Source organism: Cryptomeria japonica, chromosome 7, assembly GCF_030272615.1.
Source record: "Cryptomeria japonica chromosome 7, Sugi_1.0, whole genome shotgun sequence".
Lineage (NCBI taxonomy): Eukaryota > Viridiplantae > Streptophyta > Pinopsida > Cupressales > Cupressaceae > Cryptomeria > Cryptomeria japonica.
In genome coordinates this window covers 119,880,374-119,889,365 of record NC_081411.1, presented here as the reverse complement: position 1 = coordinate 119,889,365, position 8,992 = coordinate 119,880,374, and the positions used below count along the sequence as shown (strand labels likewise).

At 36.7% G+C, this 8,992-nt stretch overlaps 1 protein-coding gene across 4 annotated transcripts in view; it reads left to right on the top strand.

Moving 5' to 3' along the window:
- Positions 1–6,656: 6,656 nt before the first annotated feature.
- The window catches only part of LOC131040616 (F-box/kelch-repeat protein SKIP30), an 86,429-nt gene continuing 84,093 nt past the window's right edge, over positions 6,657–8,992 (top strand). Inside the window, exons 1-3 of one of the 4 annotated variants that reach the window (XM_057973574.2) lie at positions 6,657–6,858; positions 6,966–7,015; positions 7,655–7,752. The gene's annotated coding sequence lies outside the window, so the exon portion shown is untranslated. Of the gene's footprint in view, positions 6,859–6,965; positions 7,016–7,154; positions 7,333–7,654; positions 7,753–8,992 lie in introns of those variants that run through there. The other 3 variants (XM_057973571.2, XM_057973570.2, XM_057973573.2) reach the window with 3 other exon arrangements.

The following is an 8,992-nucleotide window of genomic DNA, read 5'->3' as shown; positions in this document are numbered from 1 at the left end:
CGAGCAAAATTTACATTGAACCTATTGCATGTTGGATGAACAACCACAACCAAACGAGGAAGATTTTCATGTAAAGGGTTTGCAATAATAACACGTGTATAGTGGCCAATAACATTGTTCTTAAGAGAATTTGTTATGATATCATAACCTACAACTCCCTAACCAACTGTCACCAAGAAATGTGATTGGCATTTATGTTCTTCTTTATTACCACAAAAACCCACCAATGTATCACTTTTTGCTACCCACTTAACATACTTTCTCATAGTAGTGTCATCTTTAGCAAGGTAGACATGAATTGAGCCATCTATACCATGTTTGGTTTTATAAGAAGCATACACTTTTCCTACAACCTCAAAAATGTAGTTGTTCTCCCCTAGGATGTATGCCAATGACTTTCTAACTTGCCTCAAAGTTGTAGAAATCGAAGGACCATCCAAATTCAAGCTAGTAAAGCTATGCAATCTAGGACCTCCCCATAACTTGATCATCTCATAAAGGGATTTAGTGGATGCACTATACCTTCTCCCCGCCTTTGGATGCATCAGGTTGTGAAAGATATCCTTGACAAAATCCCAAACTACATCTTTACCTTGTAATTTTCCTTGTTTATGTGCCTCACACACATCCTTGCAAAACCTAAAGACATCCTTCCTTTCCGTCGATTCAAACAACTTCTCCTTTAGGGATCTCATTCTAATAAAGAGTATAGCAACCTTTGTCTAAACCCACCAAAGATATCACATTGTTGATTTTTGGCTAGCATTTGAAACCCTAGCAACTATTCTGAGTTCATTTTAAGTCAAATAGTCTAGTCTTCTCCATCTCTATGTATCCCTTCCATGTCTTTTATTAGCACATTTTGATTCACGATATAAACACATCCTAAAGTCATCACATTCTGGAATCATCTTACAAAAGCTGCATGCCAATGATTCAAAGGGGATCCTTGTCTCAAAAGCCCTCTTGTAATGAATATGCCTATATGTGCCATCAATACAATATTCATTACCCTCATAACATAACATCATCTTGGCATGCTTCTCTATGGCCCATAATTTTCCACTGCTTTGATCATCCATTAGGACATTTGTGTCTAATCTCTCTCCATTTCTATTTATATGGGAATACCAATACCCCCAACATTGTAGCATCAATGCCAATGAATGACCTTTAAAAAGATGATAAAACAAAAAATGTACAAATTACAACAGATTATATTCAAAATAAATTTGAAATTGGGTAGTTAACACACTTGAAGTAGAAGGATCTGCACTTGTAGAACCCCTATGTAATACATATGATGATGATGGGACCAAGAACCTAGTCAAACTTTGTTGGGACTTATCATTGGTAAGCTTCTTGGGTCTCTCGACTGCGCCACCCCTTAAAACAATTGTATCATGTGAATCCTCGTCTGTAGTAGTGGTGTGCTTCTTTGATTTCATGTGTTCATTAAAATAACTTACAATATTACCACTTGCTGGCACCAAACAAAACCATTTATTGCATCGTGTACATTCCACTCTTAGTTTTTTCTTATCCTCATAGTTTGCAAGTGTTGCTTCCACTATCTTGAACAAATTAGGCTCTTGTGTCTTGTTGAGATCATCTAGAAGTTTAATTGCTTGATCAATCTCAAATCAATCTCTAACCACTATTGTCTACTTTTCTATGCTACTTGAATGATTTTCACCATTTCCCTCCATTAAAATGGGACGTTGATGGGACATTGTTTTCATATGATTATTTTTGAAGTTACTAACTATTCGTGCTGCCATGGATACTTCACATGTTCCATAATAAATGCCACAACTTTCACAATGGATCTTTATTTTAGGTTCTCCCTTTTTTGAATATACTTTGAGAGTAAGTTTCTCATTGACAAATTCTTCCATTAAAATATTTACTTTTTAATTCCAAGATGCCAATACGTTAGTGTAAAGCGGAAAATTGAACCCTAGGTGTTCCCCCCACTCCAAAGAGAGAGAAAGGAGGTCACTAGGATTGACGGTTTTCACTTAGGAGAGACTTTACATTCAAAAGAGGGGTTGAAACTCACAAGATCCAATCCCACACAATGCAAGATTGAATTCTAAATGAGTTTCAAGGGTTGAGATAGCAAGGATACCCTCTTTTGTAAAGAATGTAGATAGAAGGATTGAACTAGGAGTGTATGTAAAAGTAGGAAAGATTTGCTTGTAGACGGAGATAGAGACATGGGATGAAGCTACGGACCTAAAATTAGCAGTAAAATGTTGAGACGATGCTGTCCTGCAAGTTTGAGCGAAAGTTGACGGGACGATGGTACCCGGAGTGCACACGGTCCTCCGAAAAATCCACGAAACGAGGGAGGATCTGTTCGTCTTTGCACAAGGATTCCAGATCTTCAATTACAGCCGCGTACCTGCAACCTACACATAGAAAAGAGAGGAGGATTGGGGGGTTAGGGATTAGGGGTTTGCCTTCAGGTCAAACCCCAGTTTTGGAATTAACCAAGAAATGAGAATGCTGTAAATGTAAATGTTTGTAATGTAATCAAGTATTGATACCTTGTTGTAAGACTGTTTGTATTCTTACATGCGAAGGTGTAATGATGTTGTATGTTGTATGTTGTGTGTTGTAGGTGATCTCCTCTTCAATGGTTGAATCCTTGTCTTGAATGCAACACTTAGCCTTGAATGGAGACTTAGAATGCTCAATTGCTTGAAGGAATGCTTGAATGCTTGAATGTTTGCCTATCGCTTCCGCCTCTTGTACACATATGTTTTTTTTTTTTTTTTCATGAGGGGAAATGTAGTTTATATACTTGTCAATTAGGGTTAGGAGACTGATTTTTCCGACCTTAGGCCGACCTAGGAACATTATTTTCCAAATTGCAAACTTGAAGACCCGATGCCCAACAAGAGACCGGGCCCAAAATAGGGCCAGGGACCAGGGCACTGGGCGCCATGGTCCCACCTCCCAGGACAACAGGGTGCAAGGAGGATCAGGCCAAGGTACAGAAAAGATGCAGTTTTTGATGTCGTAAATAGGTTTGGGGGTCTTCATTCAGGTTCAACGTTGCGCCGCCATCGTGAAGACCCAAATGCGGTCGAAATTGCAAGTGTCGCAATTTTAGGACGCTACAATTAGGATCAACAACTATGGTTTGTTCCACTGACTTAGACCCATCTCCAACATTTGGTTGTTTATGCATACCTACCTCCACACTCTCTCTATTGTGTTGAGGGTTTGGTGTACTTTCCACTATATTTGACTCAAGTGTACTGACATACACCATGTCATGTTTCCTCTTAATGCCTACAAGTGTTGTTGTATCTTTATTTTTTTGTTCTTGCTTTATATTTAAAGGATGCCCAAGCCCATTGATAAAATCGAAAGGATATTCAATGAGTTCATCATCCACAATTTCATGATGGACGTCAGCAAGTGTACAACCTTTTCTACAAATGATTGTGCCAACAACAAAATTTTCTTCACCAATAACAATTACATATTCCATATCTACAATTGGATCCATCTGCATTTCAATCCACATGTACCTCTTAGTTGGTTAAGTAAAGGATAAAATTATAAAAAAAATTCAAAAGTCTGGCTATAATATGTTATGAAATGATGTGTATTTTCATCCTAGTGCATCCACAACTAAATGAAAAAGGAAAGTCAAATTTACACACGAAGGGGTTAATTTGGAAATGGGAAAATTAAGAGTCAATGAAGGTGTTTGTTTTCCTTGGCAGTTGCCCCAAGGAACTATTTCTTTTCCTTGCTATTCCAATTAGGGTTATCGAGGCATGATTTATAAGATCTTTTAGTTTCAGACAAGTGTTAATCGTCATTTGTTACTTGGAAAGAATGACATGGCTTCACATGGAACTGCAATTGCATTCCATAAGATTGCAAATCTCCATTTTGGCGGCAAAGTCTACCATCTGTGAGGCCACAAAAAGGATAAAACAAAGATTACATTGGAGCTCAATGTGAGCTTGAGATGAGTTTATTTTTTGCCAGAATTGAAAAGTAATTGATCAGATTCTCCAATCGTATATATTTTTGCATTCAAAGCTACAAAATGTAGGTTTGAATGTATAATAGGCATTAGATGGATGAAAGGGTCTTATCCTTTTCAATAAAACAACGACGATCTGCAACAAACTGAAGATTTGGGCAATAATTTCATAAACAAATCCCCAAAAGCTATGTTTTGAGATTTGTTTCTATCATTCGGATATGAAGGCTATGAAGGCTATAAAAAAGTGTTCCCTTCATCAAGACTATATACAAAAAATGGTGAATTCCTTTGGTGTTAAGTGTTTGTGTGTATGCACAAACAATCTCAGAGAATCCCCGGAGGAGTAGATTGCCTGCCTATTCAATAGAGGGAACAATGATGACAAGATTTATATGATAAACATCTTAGGGATGAATTTTGGGGCTAATATTGCATGTACATGATGTAATTGTATATGAGAACCTGATCTCCCCCATCGTCCAGATTTTGGGATACGCCCTCAATGCCTATGGTATTGTGCATCACATAGTGAAGGAGGAGAACGTTCAAGGTGTGAAGACTGTGCTGGATACCCTTGAGATTGTGCCACAGTCAAAGATCATGCTTGGTTTTTTTGATCTTAATGCAAAAGGAAAAAAAGACCAAAATGGCTAAAGCATGGAAGTTATTCAAAGTTGGGGTAGGTCAACAATACAACTTGGATGAGTTTGAGGCCTTCACGAGTACTAATGGAAATTTGTTACCTGAAGAGATCATATAAAGGTTGAAAGTGATTGGAAAGGGGATTGGTTATCTGTATCATTGATCACCCCTATGTCCCCCCTCTTATGAATAACACCCCCCTCCCCCACCCCCCACTATGTCCTTGTGGTGTCCCCACTCTTAATATCTATGTACTTGTTTTTTGTTTTTGAACATATGAGAGCTGCTCCCTTATGTAAAAAAAAACTTTATAGTTTTCTAATATATTATGTTGTTGTGACAGTTTCTTTTTCTCTATTTGAGGTCTCCATACTTACTCATCGACATTTTTTCTAGTGTTTTTCTATTGGTATTGTTAGCTATTGTAAACTATAATTAGTAGTCACTAGCTCTTGGTTATAGATCAAATGATGGTTCTTCATGTGTTCTTCACCCTAGTTTCCTAATTATTTTCACAGACGGATTACTGCTTTCCATAGTCAATATTACTAAGTTAAAACAAATGAATTAGAATAATAGTTCAATGGAGGGGACACGATTTTTTCTAAATAACTGATTAAGTATTGTTCCTCATTCCTCTTTGACTGTAAATCTTGATAATGGCTTGAAGTTGTAGGTTTTTGTGAGGTTTACTTATCGCCTTCTAAATGAACACTATGTTGACAAAATGAATATTATCTAAATTCAAATACACATTTATTGCATCCAACTTGTCCTTCGTGGTGCCAATTTGTGGCTATGTTTAAATTGTTCTTGCTTTTTGCCCCTACTTCCGAGTGAAATATACTTAGCAAAACGAAGCTCGCCGGTGAAATTCTGAGTTCGACAAAATTCAAATCTCATCTTGTCGACTTGACGATGTATACATGGATGCACACATAAGAAGGGATGACCATAAACAAAATCTTGTTATAGCTAATGCTTTTGAATTTTTGACTCTTGCGATCCACAGATGATAACACATGTGAAAGTGCTGTGTCCAACCCCTGCTTTTGGCATTTGACTAATAAAAAATACCTTTGAATATTCATATTCAGGATAGCCATTTATAAAACTCCTACGCCCTTAATATATTTGCATTATATTGCTTCGGATTTTTGGGATATTAAATCCCCCAATATGGACGCACGTGATATCATATTGCCTAGTGGGTGAAGCCCAAGTGCAGACACTCAAGGTAATTTGAGAAGTGACCTTGTCATATCTCTAGTGTTTGACAAAAACCAAGACAATTAACCTTTGCTTTAGACAACCACAAAGAATATTCAACAAGCCTTCCTTATGACTTGACCAAATATTCTCATACTAACTGTTTCTTGTACTTCTACCCACATGGCTATCCAAGATTTATTTTGTCTCTTCCTTCTTAGGAGTAGATGCCAAAATATTCCATTGTTCTTTCGCTAGTCCATCTTTCATGCCTCCTTCATGATACTCTGTTAAATCAACAAGGTTGAACACAAGTGAAATGTTAATTCCACTTGGTAACTCCACTTCATATACATTTCACAAATCATGTTTCTTTACAATCCTACATATTCCTTAAATGAACCATAACTTCATCACAAAAAATAAACAAATTTTTTTGGTGATGCAATTTAATTGCTTTTACACCCTAAATGCTCTTACATAGAAAAAAGTTGTGGTTCAGTTGATTGAGAACAATTGATGAAAATGATGATATATTCTTTCATTACACTATCCACCTTAGTCATTGACTCTCAACCAAACGAATATCAACATAGACTAGTACTATAATATCAAATAACAAAATTATCTTATAAATGATATAAAATTTTAAAAAAATAAATTTATTTTCCTCTTTATACCTTAAAAAAAAATTAATAATTAAAAAAAGCAAAAACAAAGCAAAAATAATATCATGCTCTCTTTTCACCTGCAAGTGCACTAGCTAGTTTGCTAAACCTTGGGCTGAACCCTAAACCCTTGTTTTGAATATCTAATCCAATTTAAGAACCGTGAGGTTAAAATCTACTCATGGTAGCCGAGGAACATTTTAAGGACTAATAAAAGAGCATTTAAGAACCGTGAGGTTAAAATCTACTCATGGGGGTCCTGTTTTCATACGGCTAGGAAGGGCGTTGACTCAGATTGATGTTCATCTAATCTCACATGACCAGGTAATACCTGCCCCTAAATTTGTTGACCTAATTTCTCTCTTAAAATTGTTTTTTCCTCCGAAGCCTTCAAATGTCAAAATTTATGGTTTTTCTGTAACTATGTTCAGGATTTCCCTAAGTAATTCTACAGATTTCGGGCCTCATAATTAATCGAAAGGTAAGCTCAGGGCTCATTTCGGTGAAAAAAAACAATACGGATTCATATATAATTTTAAAATAAAATATATAGTAAGCCTTTGATTTTGTCTCTTAGGATTTGTCCGCTAGGGTTTCAGTGAACATTCTTTCAATTGACGTAAAAAATTCCGGTGCTATATATTCTCTTACAACAAATTACGTTGGGTTTGGTGTACATTGCTTCTCCAATTGAATCGAGGAGATGGTTTATGTGTTGTATTGAAATTGAAGAGGCTTGTTTCAGTTCGAATGTTGGGTCTTGTTTTCGTATGAGGGCTATCGTTATTTTAAAACCAAGTAAGATGTCATGATTGAATTTAATATTTATTTTTTATTTTTTGGTAATGTACCCATGTAAGTGTTTTACCGTGTGATTCCTTTTATTCCCCTTTCGAGATTTTCGCAGGTACATATCTTTAATAATTTAATTATCTAAAATCCCCCAGGTCATGCCATTTCTTTGTTTTACCAGAAATTACACAGATTCATCTCAATCTATTGTTATATAGAGAAACAAAACAATCAAATCCAGAAAAATAAATTAATAAAAAGGTTTCTTATATTCTTTCCTGTAATTGATACTATCTGAGTATAATTGCTGAAATGAATAAATGTGCAGAGCAGAAGGCTCCTAACATCAAATTTATCTTAATTTGAGAGATGTTGGGGAGCGTGGAAGGGAAGCTGTGGGCCCTGGCTATTATTGATTTGTAACTAGTAAGATTTCACGAATGAAAAGTATTTGTAGAGAAATCTGTCCAATTCATTGGCTGTTTCATTTATATGATTTTTCGGATTTTCATTGGTAAACCTGCTTAGCAGATTGTATTTCTTAATTGCATTGTGTCATTTCTTTGTGTTATCAGAAATACACCCTGTCAATTTTGGGTATGGCATTGTCATGAAGTGAGACAGTGAAATGCAGAAACCTGAATTAATTAAATGGTTTCTTTTATTGTTCTGTTAATTGATGAATTTTTTGATAGGTTGATTGAGGATTCTATAGGGGCCTTTGCCCTTCGAAATTGAAGTGCTGGTACGATAAGAGCTGGACAAACCTGAGAGCAAAAGTGATGAAGGCAAAAAACGAGTTATGATAAACAAAGCCTCTTAGCCAGCAAGCATGGCCTAAGGCAAAACCTTCCAATAAAGTACAAAACTGACAAAATCCACAACAACATCAGTAACAAAAAGAAGATAATGGTAACATTAACTAGAAGGGTTGCCCCTTGAAATAGCTGGCAGGGTAAACACACTTGATATCTCCAGATATTGATCATGCAGATTGTCCACACAAAGGGCTAAATCATAGCAGTAGACAGTCAATTATGCATGCTTTATAGAAAGAGACCTAGTCTCAGAATCTGGAGTCCTGTCACCTAGCTTGTTGATGAAATCCTCCAAGATGGAGGCCCTGGTATGAAGAATATCAGTATTGTTCAACCCATCCTCCCCCAAATTCTCTTTGATGTATCCACGTCAGGGATGCGGTGTGCTGTGTAGACGATGACTGGAAACACCACCACTGTAGGGTGAGCCCCTAGAGGAATAGTCATGATACATCTTGCAGTGCACAGAAGATCAATGCAGAAATCTGCCTGCTAAAACAACAGACCCAGTAGGGAGTAGGGACGCCCCTTTGACGGCAGCTCCCACACTTCAAAGGTTGCCAACCCTGCATGCAACGAGATAGTATGCAGACCCCTTTGATGGCAGCTCCCACACTTCAAAGATTGCCAACCCTGCATGCAACGAGATAGTATGCAGAAATATTTTGAGCATCACATGAATCAAATGAGTGCAGATAAAATAACTATTTCCCTCATTTAAAGGAGTGGGGGAGAACAAAAATCAGGAATGCTCACTTTGCCAGAAGAAAGAGAGTATGTTCAATGTAGAGACAAATGATTTTCCCCAATCTTCAGGGAGATTGCTTATTTTAACGGAGAAAGGATAT